The following is a 21865-nucleotide window of genomic DNA, read 5'->3' on the forward strand; positions in this document are numbered from 1 at the left end:
TACATCAGTAGATCTAATTTTAGCAGGAACTTTTTAGTATTTGGGGGAAACAGAACTTGCTGGTCAGAATATACCCAGCAAATGCAGGAATATGATTATTACATTGTATTTTTAATGCTGTATAAGAAAATAGAAGGATTCAGTGGCACAAAAAGCTATTTTAAAAAAGCTATTTTGTCCATCCATCATGGAGTTTGATACTGTTTAAGGAAAAATAAGAAAAGAATACATTTATCATCTTATCAAAACATGTCAAAAGGTTTATGTGAAGAGAAAGTGAAACAGAGTCTGGTTTACCCTCTCAAATAAAATATTGAGATTGAAAAGAATATTATGAGGAAATCCAATTTAAAGAAAACAAGGGGGGGAATATTTTTAAACCTCATTCCATGTATTTGAATTACTCCTAGCAAATTAAAACTCAAAGAAGTTTTGAGGTTTGCTTTGAGTATCCTGTTAAATATATGCCCACCATTCCTTCCAAACACCAGCCTTGCAGCCAGGGTTTAGTATTTCACTCTAAATAGATTTTATTTTATATCAAAATACTAAATATTTTATTTATATCAAAATACTAAATATTTTCAGTTTGCCAGTGAGCAAAATATTCCCCCTGCTATTCAGATTTCCTTGTTGTTCACAATGCTTTCTCATGTAACCTCTTGGAAAGAGGTTCATTCTTTCAGGATGCTTTTAATGCTCTCTGCCACAGGAGAGAGCTCTCACCATTTTGACTTGCTCAGCAGACAGATGTCAGATACCACACTCTGTGGGTGAGACTGTCATGCTTTGAAAGACAGGTGTCTGCTAAGGAAGGCAGGAAACTTACTTGGAATGGAGAATATGACACCCTTCCCTCTGAATTATTATAACTTTGAAATTATGGGGCTTTCTGGCAAAGATATGGGAAAAGAATAACAGTCATTTACTAATAAATATATATATAACAACCCAGCACCAAACAGAACCAGACACCCTGCCAGCCTGTGCTCACAGCCACCACAAGCCACACATGCTGGCATTTCATTGCTTTAAAAGCTCAGTTCTGCCTTTCTTTTTGCTATCAATGTCCTGGAGCAGTGCCTTGGTTTGAAAGACAGCTGTCTGCCAGGGAAGGTGAGAACCTCCCTGGGAATGGAAAAATACGACCCACTTCCCTGTGAATTATTATAACATATTGTATAAATACAATTATATAATTATATAAATTATAATATGGGGTTTTCAGGCAAATATATAGGAAAAAGAATAACAGTCATTTAATAATAAATAGATATATAACAACTCAAACAAAAACCAAATAGAACCAGACACCCAGGCCTGGCCTCTCTCGGCCGCAGGCGCTTTCCCCTTCGGTGCAGTTCCGGGCACAGCCAGCAGGGGCGCTGCTGGCTGCCAGCCGGGCAGGGCGGGTGCGGTGATTCCCCCGCGCCAGCAGGGGGCGCTGTGGCGCGAGCTCGGTTCCCTCATGAGGCGATGGCGGCTCAGGCGGTGGAGGAGAGGGGAGGTGGCTCCCTTTGCAAAACTCACGGGGAGCAGCCGGTCTCAGTGCCACTGAGGGTGGTGAATTGTGCTCCAGCAGTGGTCGTGGTGCCCCCCTGGATGGCAAAAGGAGCTGTGGCAGGAAACTCGGTGCGGCAGCTGGAACGGCAGAGGCAAGCAAATTCCTGGGGGGGGGGGGGGGGGACAGAAACAAAATGTATCAGAAACTCTGCACTGTAGCAGGAGCTGTGGGGTGTCCTGGAGGGCAAGGAGTGTCAGGGAAGAACCCAGAGCTGTGGCAGAGAAGAGGCAGAGCTGGGCAATGGCAGCCGGGCTCCCACACAGCTGGGGAAAGTCCCTCAGAGGTGGCTCAGGGCCTTGGAGTTCCGTACTCCGCCCTCCTTCGCACCCAGAGCGGATGGTGAGAGGACTTTCTAATGAGGGAGGGTGTTGATAAGGCCCCAGTCCAACAGGTACTCTTAGGAGAAAAGGCTCACCCACAGTGAGGAAGAAGCAGTACAGGGCTGGGCTCCAGCTGTGGCAGTGAATTCTCCCCACAGCAAGAAACAGCTCGACTGTTCTCCCCTAATGCTGACAGCAAGACAGAACTAGGAGCTGTGCCCTTGCCCCCAACCCAAAATCTCGAGGAATCCCTGCCCTTCCCAAAAGAATGCCCCTCAGACAGTGCAGCCAGCTGCACTCCTCCCTCTCCCCCTTGGCTACATCTTGTATCTCTCAAGTACAGGTCCTTCTTGTCTCTCAAGAACAAATTCCATGCAAGAAAGAACCAAAATTAAAAATCCTAGCCCCCAACAAAGATGCACCAAGGGGGAGTAAAAATACATACGCAGTGCTGGAGGTGAAAATTTTCCTAAAATTATTTTTAAAGTTTTATTGAAAACTTTAAAAATAATTTTTATTTCCCAGTGTGGGTGGTCTTGTCACCTAAACTGTGGAAAAACTGAAAAGTCTCCAACAATTTTAGAGAATAAGGCATGACTTTATTCTGGCTAGGATGTTGTTCTGGCCAGGATGTGCAACAGAAACCATTTTATCCGCACATAGCCTGGGTGTGCAGAGAAAATCCTTCTCACACAAGGTTTTTACTAGATTTTTCACACACTTCTACAGTCAAAATCCATTGGTTCAATGTTCATTGGTCCCAAGTTACACAGTTGTGGTGCATTCTCCCCCCTACTCCTTTCCATGCTGCAGAAATCTGAGAAATGCTTGTTAGGCCTTGAAAACAGCACCTGGGCTCAGCTCTTTCCAAGATTATCAGAAATCCTGTCTGCTCACAGGAACTGGTAACTAGCTGCTGTTTTCCTTATGACCAGCCTTGGAAAATGTTCCTCTGGCCTGAATGGCACAACATTTCTATTTTCTGTCTGTGTGCATTTTCTAGAGCAAATCTGAGAGAAATACTGCCTTTTTAGATATTTAAGTACCTCAGATATCTAAGTATCCAGGCCTGTAGGTAAGATTAAGTTAAAAGTTTACTTAAGTGCTGCTAAGTGTTGGTTTTTTGCTAAGCTGTTAAACATAAGCAAAGTTTTGCTAAGCATCCTTTTGTTAAGCTGCTAAGTCTGAACTGAAGTTATATTTATAAGTTAGGTTAAATGCTGTGAAGTGTTTTGATTATTGAGGTTAAGCTATAAATAAAGTTCAAGTTGAGTTGGGTATAAGTTAAGTGCTTTCCCTATGTTAAATTACTAGACTTAAGGTATAAGTTAAGCTAAAGAACTGTTAAATTTGAGTGCTGCTATTAAGCTTTTAGGCCATGTTCCTCTTTATATTTGCATGCAGTGTCTTTTCACATGCACACAGCCCCACACACACAACCCTAGAGAGTTCACAGTTCGTTTCTGTTTTGATTGTGTGGATTTTGTTTGGTTTTGCTGTTGCTTGTTTTCCCTCGTGCCTTAGCTGTCCTGTAAGTAGTAGTAACTTGCCCCACTTTGTTGCTTAATATTATATCTGATTTTTGCTCATACACTTGACAGAGATATTTCAATCAATTTCAAACACTCTTGTTTGTGACAACAATTGTTAGTATTTGGTTTCCTATTGGTTACTGATCCCTTGGCCTTCAATGATACTGAGGTTTTCATTCTTTGTTCTCTTATTCATCTTTCCCAGACCAGATGTCTCTGCCCATGCCAGGGCTGATGTTTGGAGCTGATGTTGGTTTATGTTGTTATCTTTTGTGTATCTTCTCTGTTACTCACGGTCTCTTGAGATGTTAATCTCCTCAGGCCTGGAGTGCTGGAATACTCCTTAGCAAAAACTTCAGTTCTTTCCCCCTGGGCAAAGGTGAACAAAACCCCTGACTAAAGGTATATAAAGAAATTTTGAACTTATAATTTCTGCCAGTATGAGAAAGGTATCTCATAAATGCAGAAGGATGGGAGCTGGAAGGGAGCTCTGGAGGGGACTGGGTGTCCCCTGCCCTAGCAGGACTGTCTGGAGCTGTTTGCCAAGGACCACGTCCAGGTGGCTTTTGAATGTCTCCAGGGTCAGTGGCTCAACCCCTGGAGATTTGCAAAGGCTCTATGAGCACAATCAAACATGGAAGCATGTAGGAGAATAGGCTAATACTGTAAAAGTGTATTGTACCAAAGAGTGCTGCTTATAATCATCCTCCATTCTTTTGGTATCATGGGATCCTTTACAGGACACTATTGTTTTTTCAGATGTTGGGATAATGCCATATGCAAATGTGCTGCTTTAACAGAGGGTATTTTAATGTGGAGCACAGTTTCCTCCAGAACTTTCCTCACCTTGTATCAGGTGGCAGATTCTGTCCCCCTCTGTGGAATTGACTGCCCTAAGACAATCTTATTATTGGACTGCACTATAGTTCCAAGTTGTGAGATTTCTTCAGGAAACACTTCTATTCTCCTGTTTTCTTAAGCTGCATGTTCTGCATTGCCAATGCAAAGTGAAAAGCCACTGCTTGGTGGGGACAATCTGGGACCCTGTGATGAGCTGAGGGCTTTGGGTCAATGAAACCCCCACTGCCAGAGGTGTCAGCAAAAGCAGGTTTAACACAGATTTGCCAAAGTGTGGCACTGTCCAACAGCAATGCCCACTCTGCAGCTTTACTGCATGGATGAATCAGGGACAGGAACATCAAATTGGAATTAATTTAATGTAAAGATTGATGTGGAGACTGGGGGCAAGAAAGGGGCAGAGCTGTAAAAGGAACTCCCTCCCATTGAGTCATGAGGTGCACAGAGGACTCCCCTGCTTTCTAAACTGCTTCTAGAGGAGGTGTGGATGGATCCAATCCTAGTCCCAGACTTCATCAAGAATTTATACTAAGGGGATGTACCAGCTCTTAGTCATTAACCTTTCCCTCCTGTGCATCTGATTGCACTGGTTTTGCCTGAGGGAATATTCTGAACATAGAAATCTGGCTGAGAGATTGGGAAAAGGTGTGGAGTGCTTGAGAAAAAGGTTCTGGGTGTCATTGGAAAATCAGTATAGAAATGTTGGTGAACAGCTCCCCCTGATTGATGGTGTGGTGGTAGAGTGCACTAAACGTGCATTTCAGTGGATTTGGATTTGCCATGCAAATTTCACAGAGCTTCTGCAGGGGCTGGGGCTCTTCTCTGGGTGTCTGCAGGGCCTGAGGGTGTGAGCAGAGCAAGCTCAGTGCAGCAGCCCTTGCTGTGTGCCGTGCAGAGGCTCTCTTGAGGGCTGCAGGAGCTCAGGCAGGGGCAGCAAAGCCTTATTTCCCCTTCAGGATGTGGTTACCTTGTGTTTTCAAAAGCAGGGGAGGGTTGGTGCTGCCTGGTGTGACTGAGTCAGAAATGGTGACCACAGCATCCTGCCTGTAGCTGGTGAGAGGGGCATGAGCTGGGGAAGGTGTGGGCTGGGCTCTGTTAGGTAAGAGCCAAGTTGCTATGGAAACTATCACTCCATCAAAGCACCCCAGATTATTTTCTGGTGGCCCTGCCTCCTGTCCCTGAGTGCAAAACAGCAGCAGGGTTTCTTCCCTGCTGACAGGAGCATTTTCCTCCCTCGTGCCTTCAGCAAGGACTCTCCTGACTGAGGCTCCTGAATGTGCCAGAGACATTTCCCTGCACCAAGTCTGCAAAAGACAAATTCAGCCAACAGGAAATCTGCAATATCAAAGCTGTGTTTCTGATCCCAGTGGGCTTCTAGGGTAGTTAGATTTCAGCAATTTCCATCCTGGTTTCAGAACAATAAGCACAAAAAACCCACAGTATTTTGTGCTAGCACAACTTTATTTTTGTGACTACTCCAGAAACCTAAAATGCACATGCAATACATTTGGCAGAAGAAATACAGGCTTAATCAAGAAATGAAGATTATCTAGTTGAATGAAATCACTTCAGATTCTACAGAGCTCTTCTTATCTGCAATACACACTTATTAAATCAATCTAAATCCTAAGCTACAAAAGGCAGCTTGTGGGCTGGAATTCCCCCAGCAGTGCTACTCCAGTTCCTCAGGCAGTAACACAACGTGCCTGGGAAAGGTGCTTCTCAAAGGCATCTCTCAGCAGTGAGCACTGGAGTTTTCAAAGCTACTGAAGCAGGTTGGACACTGGTGTGCAAATGGCAGAAGAGTGGGAGGGATCTCCTTAGCAGGAGGATGAGGATAAATCCACTGTGCTCAGTTGTCAGAGGAGAGGAAAGAGCAAAAGCACTTAAAACTCTTCAGTGTAAATCAGCTGGCCAGGCAGGAGTGAAGAGTGTTGCATGTCTGCAGGGGAAGGTGCTGCCTTGTGTCCTGGCTGGTCTCTGTCAGCAGCTCTGGCCCTGCTGGTTCAACCCCTTGTGCTGCTGGTTCACGCTCTTTGCTGCTCTTCTTTGGGTTCATTGCCCATGTCTGGAAGAGCAAAGGGAGGTTTAAAGTACATTTAATGAAATTGGGCCTATGAACCAGTGCTTGATAGCCGTCAGATGAGGACAGATACACTCACAAAAATTAGGCTGGATTATCTTTTGTTCCTCTTCAGATGCTTTAATTTTCAAATCTTCCCCCTTCCTGTCTTTACTCTCACATGTTTTTATTTTGGGATCCTTGCCTTTGAATGCTTATTTGTCTGGATTTTTCTCCAGGCTTTGTGCTCTGCCACTTGATATAGTCAATGAGATATTTCTTAGGCTGTTCAGGTAATACCAGAGTTTCTCAGGCAAACAAAATTTGGGAACCAGCCTTAAGAACTGAGCTTTGGATACAGAGAAATGCCTTTTCCTTTGTCCTTTGGGAGTCAGGGTGGGCTTGTCTTAATAGCTTTTGGAGGGGGGGAATTGGTTTTCTTGTGTGTGGTTTGGTCATTGGCCAGAATACTTGCAAGGGCTGTGAAATGGATTCAGGAGCAGATGAATAGGCCTGATTCCTTGTGGGGCTAAGGACCTACACAGGGACAGGAAGTCACTCCTGGCATATGCTCCCAGGCTTTCCAGACACCAAGCTGTGAGCTCCCTTACCTCAGAAAAGAAACAGTTTGATACTCATGAGGGTATTGAAGGCGATGCTCTTTGCCAGCAGGACTCTCAAGCCCAACACAGCCATGGACAGCATGTTCACTCTCTGCTCTTCAGGGTCTGCTCAGTGACCAGAAAAGAGGGGATACATCATGGTCTAGGTTTTGGTGCTGTGATCTTGGCAGAAAGTGGAAAATCCACGGGTGAGAGTTTCAGGGAAAGGAAGAGCAGCAAAGGAACAGCCGAGAGAGAACATGGCAACAAGAGGGGAGCCCAGGGTCTGTCTCTGTTGCTTTTTGCTTCCTGGGGCTTGTGTGTAAGTGCAGGAGCAACCTTGGAACAGCAGCTTGTGTGTGCTGAATGTGTTGTGCTCTGAGTCCTGTGCCCTGGAGAAAATACATTTCCCTGCCTTTATCCCGCAGAGAGCAATGTAACCTCAGATCGTGTTTGGGTAACTCACCTTGTGCTGAGGGCTCTGTGCTGTTGCAAACCCTCTTACTAGCCCCTTCAGCACCTTGAATGACCTTCAGGACATCAGAAACAATCCCACAAAGTACAAAATGGGATTTAGTAAAAAACCCCAAAACATGCCAGACTTTGAACTTTTTGTTGGTGTTGGATTTGCTGTTCCAGGTTGTGCTGCAGCAAGGTTGCTGCTACAGGGTCATGTAAATGTGTAGTCATAAGGAAATTATGGTTTTAATCAAATAGATTGTGTCTGCCCTCTTTTCCCCAAAGTTACTAAATAGTTGAAACCATTGCTTTCAGATGGTTTGGAACATCTTTCAGCTCTCCCTGTTGAAATACCAAATAGCTTTCTGATTTCTGCTGGCTGCCCAGGGCAATGCTGACTAGCAGGAGAAGAACACCAGGCCCCACAGGACATTGTCCCTAGAAAAATGTTGTACCTGTGCTGCCAAACTGTACCTGGCAGTATTGTTACCATGCTGCTGTCGAACTTGTCTGTGCAGATCCTCTCTGTTGTGTTCTGTTCCTCAGAGCTGATGATCTCGGTATGGAAAATCGTAGGCAAAGGTGTTGTTTCCACAGTGGTGCTAACATCTTGTGGTTTAGTTGTTTTCTCCACAATGACCTCTAGGATAGAAGTTTTTGGACTGTATGTAACAAATGCCATGGTTTGGGCATGATTGATTTTACTGCAGGCTTGCCCGAGTGCTGAGTGACTTAAAACTCTCATATACTCAGCTGTGACTAATTTGTGACAATCCCATTTACTGTCTTTTATGTATTATTCCTTATCATTAGAGATACAAGTAATAAAAGAAGATTTCTTAAACTCCCAACCAGCTGTCTTACAAGAAAACTATTGGTGTCAAAAGAATTTAGTTGCCAACAAATCATTGTGGTACCATGATTTGTATTTTAAACAAAATATCTTTGCCTCAAGGTCAGGTCACAGGTGGAGAATCAAGGGTGATCTCAAAAACCAATGTCAGGATTTAACTCAGATTAGCAATTTGCCTTAGAGGAAAACCATGGAACTGAAAGGAATCCTCCAGCAGCCTTCCTTGCCAGAAAGGGCTCAGCTTATGAAAAGGTGTCAGACTCATCCACAAAGATTGACCTGTCTGCTTTGACAGGAGCATCCTGAGGGGTCTCTTGGGTAAAGAGAGGTACATGAGGCTTTTCATTTAGCATGGTGTCTGCCTTGCAGGTGGGTCAGGAGATCCCCCAGCTCTGACATTTTGTTCATCCCAGGGTACTGATGGAAGTTTGATCAAGGGGCTCTGATTTTACACCCTTTCCCCATCAGCCCTATGCCACTGCTGAGGAACTGAGGTGAAAGCCAAATCGTGCTCTGCCACAACTTCATGGTTCAGCTCTCGTGATCAAACAGGCAGAACTACACACTTGTCCACACCTGCAGCAACCAGACACCCACCAGAAATCCAACATTTCCTTCCCAGCTGTTGTACCAGGCTTGGCCAGAGCCTGTCAGTCCTGTGCATTCTGTGTTCTCTGAGAAGATCTTGAAAGGCTTTTCATGTGGTCTCCTCTCCAGGCTTTCCAAACAGCCAGAACACAAACAAGCAGCTTCTCTGCAGTAGCTCCCTGGGCAGGATCTTCAGCAAGCAATAATGTACACAGTGCAATTGTAGTTCAGAGAGCAGAAGATTTGTTTTATCTGACCCCAGAAGGCTCACCCGAGTCCCACCAATTTGCATTCCCTGGCAGTACAGCCATGAATTCCTACCACTGCTTGCTTCTGGAAGGGATTCGTGTTTTATGTTCTGAAAATTTATTTGGAGAAGAATTTGTTCTTCTTGTTTGCTTTCATCTTATACAGTCACAGGAGGAGCCCTCTATTTCAGAAAGTAATGGGCCTTAGCATTTTGAATGAATGTTTAATTTGGAATAATCCAGCCTGACCCAAAAGGAAAACCTTCTCTGTCCTTAACTGAGCCCTCAACAGAATATGCCTGGAGTGTCCCACAGTGGCACTAATGGTTGCTATTTATTGTAGGGTTGTCATTTTGATGTAGGGGTATTCTCAAAACTACTAATAACCACGATTATAATGTAAAAATTATATAGTATATAATATCTAATATATGTAACATATGTAATATGTATAATATAGAATTATGGTAAAATATAATAATGTATATCTTCATGTATGCCTGTCAAAATGTATTTTAGTAGCTCTCAAAGGAATTCAAAACCAAAAGGGGGAGATTGCTTACAACCTGGAAACTTTGGCTTCAATTTATTATTTCTCTGACTTGAAAGGAACTTTGATTCATAAGGGCCCAAGATCTTTTACTGTCAGACATAATTCCAGAGTCTCTGGTCAGCTCTGAAATATCCTCTCTTTAGCTATAAAAGAAAATCACTGAACAGCAAAGAAAGAAGAGGTCTTCCTCCAAAATGGTAAATTTGCATCCTTTGTCCCTTTGGAATTGGAAGTGCAGTGAGATTGTTCCCAAATCCCCATTTATTCCCATGCACCATATCCTACAGACATGGACAGATATTAGGCAGCACCCAAGGCAGTCCCACATCTTTCTGGTAGGAGAGCAGGAGGTTTTAAGGATGTAAAGTAACATGGGAGGTTCTTGAAGTACTTTGAAAACATGCATACCTCTGAAAGCAAAGCAACAATTCCTGAGGGATGCACCTGATACTTTAGGACCACAGAGATCAATATCAAAACCCCTCTGCCACCCCAGCATTCCCATTTCCCTAGAAAAGCTTGGGGTGACCTGCACCTTTATTGTTCATCACAGAACTCCAAACAAAGATTGGAATAAGTAACGCTGCTTATAATCCCTGCTCCCCACATTGCTCTTTGCAGAACCCACACAACCTGGGAGCCAATTGTCTTTCATTCCAGGAGCTCTTGGATATGAGGCACTTGTGAGAATTTAAGCCCAAGGCTATTTCCCCTCCTTCCTGCTCTGTCCCCAGGGCAGTGGACACTGTCAGTGTGGTGCCAGTGTCAAAGGAGAACTTCTCCAACCAGGAGTTACAGATGTGTCTAAAGCTCCTCTTACTGGGAGCTCTTCACTGAGCTCTGCATTCCTGCCCCAAGTCAGTCAGTGCAAGCCCGCTGGAGAATTGGACACTGGACAGTAAATTTGGGCCAGAGTGCTGCCCAAAGTGGGAATAAGTTATCACAGGCTAAGCAGTGCCCTGCTGGTCTTTGGGGATCATGGAATAATGCTGTATGCAGAGTCAGCCCAGTTGTTCCTGGGAAAGCTTCCTAAGCAAATCCAAGCTGAGGGTTTGGCTTGAAAGCCTGGCTGGAGAGCGAGTGCATTCAAGGGATTATTGCAGCTGAAAATCCTTTCATTGAACCCAACCCTTTAAATTCCCTTGTTCTCCCCCACATTAATTGTCAGTGATGTTTTAGGAAGAAAGAAATGTCACTTACTTGGTTCAACTGTGAGAGTCGTCCCTGATCCAGTTACTGTCGTCACACTGCTAAGGCTTATTCCAATAACTCACTCTTTCCTTATGGTGTTTAAATTTGTTGTAAATCAAAAGATGGATCACTAGATAGTTGGCCTAATCATCCATAAGTGCAAGTCCATGAGAACATCCAGAGGTACATTTACTTTGTAAACTGAAAAGGGAAAAAAATTCCTTAATTAGTTCAATGACTTCAGTTAGCTTAATTGAGTAAAGAATTTGCAACTTCTCTCTTTCTTCCACTTTTTAGAACCTTCATGAGCTCTTTTATGTGTCCAGGATAAAAGGAAATAGATAAAGGATGTTGTTCTGCTCTTCTTAAACATTACAGTCACCCATCTCCTTTCTTTCCCAAAATACCTCACCTTTATTCCTTCTTTGGGTTTTTATACTGGTCCTTACCCTCTTTATATCATTGTGGTACCCCCAGCCCCCCATACACAGTGATATGTTTCATGGCAAAAACTGTCTCTGTTCCACTAGAAAGAATTTCAGATTATTCAGGGAAGTCACATGACTTCTTATGTGGTTTGAGATCCAGCATACCACATGAAAAAATACCATATTGCTTTCAAGAAAGAATCTAAAAGAGTATCTGAAATCTTGAGTTGTATATGAGAACTTGGGGATTACATGACACCTCTGAAAAGTCTGATGGAATTAAGCTGGATAGAAAGCAGGAAAGTTATCAGTGCTTTTTTGTTATTTCAAAGCATTTCTGAAACTTCTCCTGACTTGCTGAAAGGTGTCCCCTTTTCCCCCTTTGTTTCAGTGCTCAGAAGCAGGAGGAATGTGCCCTCTGGTCTCTCAGAACTGGTGCCTAGGGGTCATTTAATACCTTATAAAGTCTTCATGGTGTTTTAGGTAAGAGGTCAAAGTAGCTAAAATGATTGTACTTTGTTGTGTAGGGGCACTGAAACCTTGGGAGTGAAGATCAAAGAGTGAAGAGTCTTGTTGTTCATGCATCTGCTCCCAGCTGTTGTTGGATCTGAAATTAAAAGGATCTTTGTTCTTATCAAAATCTTCCTCTGTGCTCTGAAACAATGAGAAGAACACCATGATGAACTTAAATAGAAATATCTAAGTACAGAAGGTTCCTGTACACTTGTTCAACTAGAGCTGGTTATCAAATGTCTTAAATGACCTGTCTGTGATAGCCAGGGTCTGAGGCTGAACGGTGAGGAAATTGGTAAAATAGAAGAGGTTTTTTGATGTTTGAGTAATTCTGGTAAATCAAATTTGTGTATGTGCACAGAGTTGTCTGAGGAAAAATAGATGAAGTAAAGCCACCATGTTTTCCTCCTTCAAGAGAAGGGAGGGAGACAGTTTGTGTGTGGTGGTTCAGTTGTTTTCAGTCACTGTGGTACGTAGTTCACACTGTGCTAGGCAGTTCTACAAAAACATTTGTGGGCTTTTCAGTGCCAGGTGATGTCTCCTCTTTCATGTCTTTGTAGTGCTGCCTTTTGTTTTCCTGTCCCTCTACGCTGCTCTACTTCTGAACATCTAACACTGTTCCAGAGGATTCTCTAAAATAAAAATATCATTATCATCCTTGCTCTTGAGTAGTTAATTACTCAAAGTAGTAGGCAGATTGAGTAGTTAATATTAATGTCTTTAAAATATTGCCCTGATTTTTACGTGGGAGAAGTCACTGAGGCTTAAAAACTTTATTTTCATTCTTTATTCCCTAAGCCCTTCTGGACCTTCAAGCACATCTGTCCTTAAAGCCTATTTGCATGACAAAAAAATCTGTCCATGTTTAGAAATTGTTCAGAAGATATTTTGGTTCAGCTGATGGGTCTTTCATTGTCTCTCTTTGAATTAGTGACCCAAAAAGATGCTTATTTACTCAGCTATTTAATTTTTAGTATTTCTTGAATGAGTTCCATTTTTATAATGGTCATATGAGTTTTGTCCCAATTAGATCAACAGTTTTTTTCCCCTTAAATTTTTTAATCTTGTGAAATGATTATTTGACCACTGAGTTGGCCATTGTTTGGAGTTTTCATTTATTTGTATGGCTTTTCAATGAGTTTCTAGGGAGGGAACATCTGGTTATAGTTACTGAAGTTGGCTTTTAATTTGATGTTCTTCTTGCTTTAATAATTTTTAATAATGGTAGCTTGGATTTGTGGACCTTTTCCTCAACCTTGGATGCAGTTCTAAGCTGCAAATAGCATGATTTCATCCTGTTTTCATTGTTATTATTCCCAAGGACAGAGGTGTGTTTCTCATTTTTAACCAGTGATTATAACATTAAGGCTCCTAATTCCCATTGGTAACTGGCATATGCTCATCTGCTCTTCCCTTAAGTGTGTCAATTTTTTTTCTCTTCCTTGTTACTTGAGTCTTGCAGGAAAGCTGGGGAATGTCCTGATGTGATGTTTGCAGTCGGTTCCACCCTTGGCATGAAAAAGGGAACAAGCCCTAAACCCCTCCTGCCCCAGGCCTGGGCACACACAGGTGCCTCTCACATGCCCTGCCCTGCCTGGCAAATCCTCCCAGAGCAGGGAGACCTCACCCTGCTCCTCACTGAGATCTCCCAGGCCGTTAAACAGCCCCTTTGCATTCGAGTGGCCACAGAGAAACACCTGTGCTCACAGCCACCCAGAAGCAACACATGCTGGCATTTTTTTGCTTTAAAAGCTCAGTTCTGCCTTTTTTTTTTTCTTGCTATCAGTGTCCTGTATCAGTGCCTTGGTTGGAAAGATAGCTGTCTCCCATGGGAGGCAAGAACCTCCTTTGGAATGGAAAAACATGACCCCCTTCCCTCTGAATTATTATGACTTATTATATAAATATAATTATATAATTATATACATTATTGTCCTGGTTTAGGGCAAATTTGGGAGAAAACCTCCAAAAGGGGGCCCCTCCAGAAAGCAAGCCCACACGGCCCCTCCCCCCAACCGGTTTGGGAAGGATTCCTTGGAGAGAAGTGGAAAGAACCTGTTTATTTACCAGGCACAGCACCGCCAGCACACAAAAGGAACAATACCAGATGACATCACTCTTTCACTGCTCTAAAAAGATGATAAATTCAGAAAGTCTCTCCTGGGGGTGGTCACTCTGTTATCAGTTGGTTCTGTGCTGGGGTAGCTGCTGTAGCAAGATGCAAATTCTTGGTGTTTCCCAGGTCCCAGTTCAGAGCAGTTTCGAGTAGGTCCAAAAAAAAAGGGAAAGGAGAAGAACAGTCCAGGAAAAATTTGGACTGCTTAGCTAAACAAACTAATGAGCAGAAGTGAAAAGCAAGAGCAAAGCAGGAGAGAGAGCGAGAGCAAAGCAAAAAGCAAAAGCAGCACCCATGTACTGCCCTGTCTCTGTGTTCCCCCAGCCGTGGGGGAGCAGCTGATAGCAAAACCAAAACAAAACATTTGCTCTTCAAAGCCAGACTTGAAGGCACAGAACATAATATGCAGCATAAACAAAACACACAAATGGGGATACAACCATCATAACATCACCCTAGGAGAATTATTATATGGTGCTTTCAGACTAAGATACAGGGAAAGGAATAACAGTCCTTTACTAATAAATACATGTATAACAACTCAAACAAACAACAGCACCAAACAGACCCAGACACCCAGGCCCGGCCTCTCTCGGCCGCAGGCGCTTTCCCCTTCGGTGCAGTTCCGGGCACAGCCAGCAGGGGCGCTGCTGGCTCCCGGCTGGGCAGGGCGGGTGCGGTGATTCCCCCGCGCCAGCAGGGGGCGCTGTGGCGCGAGCTCGGCTCCCTCATGAGGCGATGGCGGCTCAGGCGGTGGAGGAGAGGGAAGGTGGCTCCCTTTGCAAAACTCACGGGGAGCAGCCGGTCTCAGCGCCACTGAGGGTGGTGAATTGTGCTCCAGCAGGAGCCTCGGAGTGGAGAGCTGGAACAACAGAGGTGAGCGTACATGGGTGGCAAAGAAAGTGTAGGAAAATCTCTGAATTTTGGCAGGAGCCACGGGGGTTGGGCGGACACAGGGTGTAGGGTTAAAGTGTAGCAAAAAGGCCCAAGCAGCGGCAGATAACCGCAGGGCTGGGCAGTGGTAGCCAGCCTCCCACAAGCAGTGGGGGATGCTCCCTCAGGGACCCTGGGCTTCCAGGAGTGTTATTCCAAAATTGTCAGTGTGGATCCTTCCTGGGTGCTGGCAGTCACCAGCAGCAGGGAACACACTCCAATAAAGGGGAAGACCTGCTGAGGGGTCTCCCTCACTCCGATGGTGTTTCCCTGACGGAGTCAGTAGAGCTGCCCTCTGGTACAGCAGGATGGCTCAGTGCAGGGCCCCGCTAATGGGACACTGACAGAGTGGATGTACACAAGGGTCTTGGCCTTTCTGGGGCACTGACAGGGAAATTAAACACTAGGGGTAAAGGAAATCTCCTCACACTGAGTCTTGAGGAAACCTCCTGCTTTCACGTGACAGAGACAAAGGTGGGAATTGTGGCAAAGCCTGGGGAGAACTGCCTGACCCTCTGGCATCTGTAGCTCCAGTTTGGGATGCCTCGGGCACTGTGCTCAGGAACAAGGCCATGGATGCATTTGCAAAGGTCTCCTTATGTCTTCCATGAAAGCCTACACTTGTAAAGAAAGGAATGAATGCACAGTGCTCAGAAGAAGAACAGCTGTGTTTATTGACATGGAGGCAGCGCTGGGAGTGGAGGGAAGGAGTTTTTCATCATGTCCTGGGAAATCCATCTTAGCAGTGCAGTTCCAGGTGCAGTGCTGCTCTTTCTTCAGATACAATCAATTGACTGTTGTTATGTGTTACTGCAATGTTATTGTGAGTCTCCCTAGACATCACGAAGTATCCAAATGTGGTTCAGTTCTGCTTCTCCGTGTTAAAACTGCAGCTCTTTTAGTGCCCATTGTGTTTCTTTGTCATGGCTTAACTACAGATGTTAACTAAACACCACACGGCTGCTTGCTGTTTTGCCCCCTCATTTGGAGAATTGGAAGTGCAAAAGTGAGAAAATTCATTGTTTTAGCACATAACACTTTAATAAATAAAGCACACACTGTATGTGTGAGCAAAGCAAAGCAAGGAATTAATCAACTACTTCCCATCCACAGCCAAGAGTTCAACCTATTCCAGAAAGCAGAGCTCTGTCATGTTTAATGGTTACATGGAAATATAAATGTCATCACTCAGTATGCACTCATTCCTTCCTCTTCCACATCTTTATATGCTGAGCATGATGTGCCATGGCCTGGAATCCCCTTTGGGTCAGCTGGGGTCAGCTGAACCAGCTGTGTTCCCTCCCAAACTTTTGTACCCTCAGCTACTCACTGGTGGGTGGAATGAGGAGCAGAAGAGGCCTTGACTCCATGTAAGAACTGCTCAGCAATAACTCAAACATCCCTGAATTACCAACACTCTTTCAAGCACAGATTGAAAACATGGTCCCATTCTGGCTACTACGAGGAAAATGAACTCCACTCCTCTCCTTTCTCCTGTCCCTTTTCCCTTTTCCAGTCTCTGTCCCTGCCTGTTCCTCTCCTATCCTGGGCTGAGCTCCTGCCTGGCCAAATCCAAGACTCCATGGGAGCCACAGAGGAGCTGAGCAGAGTTGCCCTTCCAGGGTTTTGTCTTTGCCCCAGGGAATTCTGAGCTGGGAAGAGCTGGTGTAGTCTGGGCCTTCAGAAAACCAAAGGCTGAGGTAACATCTCACAGTCTCAGGCAGGTCTCATTCTTCTCAGCATCAGTATTGCAATTAGCAAGGAGCAGGATTTAGGAAGGAGGGCTGGGAGGTGCTGCAGAGACCAGAGCAGACATTCCCCAGCAGCCCAAGGCTGAAAACCAAGGTTTGTCCTTCTCAGCTGGTGGGGGATAGGTGGTGGAGCAAATATTGACTATGCAGACATGTGCACCTATGGGAATAGGTGATGGAGCAAATATTGACTATGCAGACATGTGCACCTATGGGGATAGGTGGTGGAGCAAATATTGACTCTGAGGACCCCACACAGGTGTAAGTGAAATGGCCTGACAGAATCTGTGACTGCATGGAGAACTCCCATTGGAGCAGGCTCCTGGCAGGAGCTGTGGTCCCATGCAGTGAGTAGCCCATGCCAGAGGAGGTTTTCTGGCAGGGCCCGTGCCCCACAGAGGAGCCACAGTGCCATGGTCACTTCCTGGAGGGCTGCACCCCATGGAAAGGACTCATTAGGCTTTAGGAGTTTGTGAGGAACTGCAGCCAGAGGGGAGAACCTGCACTGGAGAAGTTCCTGGAGAAATGTCATCCATGGATCGGACTCCACACTGAAACGAGGGAAGAGAATGAGAAAGAAGACATGGCAAAGAAATCATGTTTTGAAGTGATTCTAAGCCACATTCAACATCCCTGTGTAGAGATCAGGTGGAGGAGATGTTTCATGCTTTGTACTTATTTCTCACTGACCTATATTGATTAGATTGGCAATGACATAAATTCCTTTCCCCAAGTCAATGTGTTTGCATATGATGGCACTGCTGGGAAATCTTCCTGTCCTTATCTGGGCCAACAAACATAAATTGTGTGTTTTTCCTCCTGTCCAGTAGAAGAGGGGCACTGGGACAGCATCTTGCTGAGCCCCTGCAGGAGAACCAAAGTGAACTCACCACACTTCAACTCCTTCTTCCTGGTCAGGTGCTCTGTAGCAGCCACCCTTTAGAGAAATGTCATCCCTGCTGATCTGGCATTCCTAAACAGCCTGGCTGCATCCAGAACAGCACTGTGGAAGCTCCAGCCACACATCCCCATCATCCCATGGCTCTGCAGCCAAGGCACAGAGGAGAAATGAGGTTGTCTGTGCTGGACAGGAGCCCAGTCAATGTGCACTAAACCTGCACTTCCCCAAACTGCAGCCTCTGCAGTTGCCAGGACAGATCCTCCTGCACCATCAATGGTACCAGCCCTTCTGGCAGCCTCCCTCCAGTGCCTTCTAGTGCCCCCAGGCCAGAGGGACGTTTCCTGCACCTGCCATTGCCTGACAAGAGCCCTGGGCAGCAGCTGCCAGAAAGAAATGCTGAGAGATCTGTCTTCCCCATCTGCTGGTTTTTGGTTCACTCTGCTGCACAGCTGCTCCAGGGTGATTCTTGCCCGACAGTAATACTTTGCTGTATCGCCTGGCTCTGCTGCCCGGATCTGCAGTGGAAAGCTGTTCTTGAACTTCTCATCTTTTATCTGAAAGCGACCCTTGAAACCTTCTCCATAGGTGCCATCCTCCTTGTAAATCCATTCCTGAGAGCCCTGTCGGCGCTCTCGGTACCACGAGACGGTGTAGTACCTCATAGAATCCCCCTGCATGTGGCATTGCAAGGTGACTGCTTTTCCCTCTTGCACGGTCACTTCCCTGGGCTGCTCCAAGGTGGCTGCACTGGCGAGCGAGACGGCTGCAGAGAGTGAGAACAAGGCACAATCACTGCAAGATTCAGCAAAGGTCAGGCCAATGCTGGTGGGACCTTGCACTGGCGCTGGACCAGTTCTAGGACAAAATCCTCCTCTTTGAGGCCAGTTGACACAGATGGGCAGAGCTGGTGGCAGCTAGCAAGGCTCACAAGGAAGGAGACACCTCATTTCCCTCCATCCTTGCCCCAGTCACACAGGAAGCTTTTTCTGATTTTCCCCAAAGAAGCAGGAAGGATTTGCACCATGGCGGGACAAAAAATTCCTTTGTCCTTGCCAAGACAGGATGGTGAGGAGCCCACTGTCCTGTCCTGAAGCTGCTGTGGGTGAGCAGAGCAAAGACCAAGGGCTGTCCCAGGCAGTGGGGCCTGTGCCCTGTGCTGCCATGGCCCAGCTGGTGTGTGCCAGAGGGGCGGCAGTGGCCCAGGAGCAGTGTCCAGTGCCAGGGCAAAGCGCTGGGCCCCGAGATGTGAGTGCAGCAGGGAGGTGCCCTGCGTGTGCCCAGGCTGCAGAGGAGGCAGCTGGCATGGAGGTGCCGAGCTCAGAGGCACAAGAGGAGCAGGGCTGCTCTCGCCGTGCTCCACAGGCAGGGCTGGGCAGCTGGAGCCGGGGCACAGCTGCGGCTGCAAGCGCTCAGCACAGCTGCCCAGAGCCCTGCAGAGCCCAGGGCCACGCTCAGCTCCTGGGGCCAGCAGCCCTTGCCTTCACTTACCTACAATGGGCAAGAAGCCCAGGCACAGGGCACTCCACATGGCCAGGCCCGCTCTCAGTGGCCTCTCTGCAGCTTCTCGGGGCCTGCACAACAGCTCTGCCCACACCTGCCCTGCCTGGGCCTCTGTCACTGCTCTCAGGCCCAGGCCTTGCTGGTCCCTCCCTCTGCCTATGACAACACTGAGGGGGAGAGGTGGGGCACCAGGAGCACAACTTGAAGCTCTTGCTGCCCTCCTGCCTGTCTCTCACCCTGCGTGGTCCCCATCTTTCTCTTAAGCCCTCTCCATATTCACACTTTGTGTGATCCTGTGGAAGAGCCTCAGGCTTGATTTGGAGTGAGTCAGTGGGAACTCTGCATTGGGAAATTCCAGTCCTAAACCACAATAGCTTCCTTTGGCATCCAGTGTGGGGCATGAAGGGTTGAGATAAGACCAGATCTGCCCAGAGTGGGCTGCAGACCAATCTGATCTCAGCATTAGTTGTATCAGGTCTGGAGCCAGTGGTGCCAATGCTGCTGGGGCTGTTCCTGTGGCTGTGGGACCTAACCCTGTGTGTGTTCCCCTATGAGCTCCCCATGCTGATATTGTGCAGGGCTGTGGGCACTGAGAAGGGGACTGGGGAGAGGACAGCAACTGTCAGCCTCTGGAGGTGGCTCCTGTCAAGTGTTAGAGAAAGATACTGTCCCAAGGATGATCTAGTAGTGCTCCCAGGCAGGTGGAAGCCCATGGCCAGAGACTCTATTTGTCATCAAAATAAAACTGTGTGTGCACAGTGCCTCTTAGAGGTGTCCACTTTATGAGGGCTGGGGTGTCTCTTCTCTGTCTCCTTGCAGGTTATGTTTCAGTACAGGTCACAAAAGAGGAATTTCCCTGGTTGTCAAAGGCTTTGACATAGCCAGGCATAACTAAGGCCCTCCCTACAGAAATCCTAGAATTGACATCTATTTTCAAGGTTGTGCTTTAGAAAGACAGACATTGCCCAGAGCTCTGCACTCCCCAGTCCTGAGTGGTTTTGCAGGGGAAGATCGGGCTCTTATTACTTCAGTTCAGACAACATCTGCTGACTGAAATATGAGGGAAGGAGAGAAAGAGGACTTGCCCTTATAGTCAGGTAATTAACCATCCTGCTAACAAGTTTCTGAGATGGATATGCCCATTTCAGCTCTTCCTTGTATATCCTGAGGTGTTCCACACATGTTTAAGTGGATGAATTGCTTATGGGAGGTTTTCAGAAATGCAATAATGATGATGTCCTGAATGCAACCCCCTGTAGTTCTCCTTCCTGCACCCAGTTAGGGCACACATCACTCCCTGCATCCTGAAAAAATCCTGTCTGCAGATGAATTAACCTACACATTGTGGTGCTCACTTGGGTGAGCCTTGGGTTTCCTCCTGTCATTTTCTACATACCACTTTTCATTACCAGCATTCCCCCCTCCTTCAGTATTTCCTGACATTTGGAAAAGAGAAATGCTTCCCACAGAATTCAGCAAGACCAGAGTTTCTCACCTGTGAATCCAAGGCAAAATCTGTCAGAAAACACCTTTCTGATGACAAGTCAGGAATGAGGACTTACTAAGATATTTATCCTGATTTCTGCAGAACACCGACGGAAGCCCAGGTGTGAGACTGCTGCAGTATTTCAGATTGAGATTCCTAAGGAATTTTGAAGGCAGTGCTGCAAGTGCTTCCTGTATTTACTCCATTTCTTCTGTTACAAATAATTTCCAGCTCTAACCCTGCTTTAGTTTTAAGTTTCAAATGAAGTTTCCCTGAATCGCCTTTCAGCTTCCTGATCCTGGTCTTTCCAAAGCCTCTGTATCACTTTGCAAGAGTTCCCAACTGCTCCTGCTGGCAGGGGAAGAATGCAAAAGAAGAGCAAAGAAGTTTAATTTGTGGCATGACCAGGCACAACACTTCTTGTGGGCTTTGGGTGGTTTCTTTGGTTGTTTTTTTTTTGCTTTTTATCTCCTGTTTGAGCTATTTGCTGGATTTCATGAATTTGAGTGTTGTGAGAACAATAAACACTTTGGCCAGAAGGTAGCAGGAGAGACCAGAGAAAGAAGTTCAGTTTACATCAACAGATCTAACTTTACCAGGAACTGTTTAGTATTTCAGGACACAAACCAGACAGGTTAGATTATACCCGGCAGATGCAGTAATGTGATTATTAGATTGTACTTCTAATGCTGTATAAGACAGCAGAAGGATTCAGTGGTATAAAAAGGTATTTAGTATTGCCCATTGTCATGGAGTTCTTCATAATGTTTTCCCATGTAACCTCTTGGAGAGAGCTTTAATCTTTCAGGATGCTTTTAATGCATCTCTGTGGTGGGTCCCAGAGTGAGGTGAGAGATGAGAATCTTGACTCCATGTTTCAGAAGGCTGATTTATTATTTTATGATATATATTATATTAAAAGAAAATGATATCCTAAAACTATACTAAAAGAATAGAGAAAGGATTCATCAGAAGTCTTGAAAGGAATAGAAAGGAATGAATAACAAAAGCTCATGACTCTGAGAGAGTCCGAGCCAGCAGACTGTGATTGGCCATTAATTAGAAACAACCAACATGGACCAATCAGAGATCGACCTGTTGCATTCCCCAGCAGCAGATAATTATTGTTTACATTTCATTTCTGAGGCCTCTCAGCTCCTCAGGAGAAAAAAATCTTGATGAAAGGATTTTTCATAAAATGTGTCTGTGACACATCTCTCTGCCGCTGGAGAGAGCTCTCACCATTTTGAGTTACTTAGCAGGGCAGATGTCAGATACCACACTGTGTGTGACTCACTAAGGGGCAGGAAAAATAATGTGCTAGAGGTGAAAATTTTCCTCAAATTACTTTAAAGTTTTGTTGAAGTTCACATTGTGGCTGGTATTGTCACCAAAACTGTGGGAAAA

At 45.6% G+C, this 21865-nt stretch overlaps 1 long non-coding RNA gene across 1 annotated transcript; it reads right to left on the reverse strand.

Annotated features, from left to right (window-relative positions):
• Positions 1–5856: 5856 nt before the first annotated feature.
• LOC129130983 (uncharacterized) lies at positions 5857–8033 on the reverse strand. The gene is made up of 3 exons (XR_008535594.2): positions 7872–8033; positions 6948–7064; positions 5857–6342 (listed from the first exon to the last, which is right to left on the reverse strand). It is a non-coding gene; the product is annotated as an uncharacterized LOC129130983 (long non-coding RNA).
• Between the last annotated feature and the right edge of the window lie 13832 nt (positions 8034–21865).

The sequence above is a fragment of the Agelaius phoeniceus genome, chromosome 26 (genome assembly GCF_051311805.1).
Source record: "Agelaius phoeniceus isolate bAgePho1 chromosome 26, bAgePho1.hap1, whole genome shotgun sequence".
NCBI classification, from domain to species: domain Eukaryota; kingdom Metazoa; phylum Chordata; class Aves; order Passeriformes; family Icteridae; genus Agelaius; species Agelaius phoeniceus.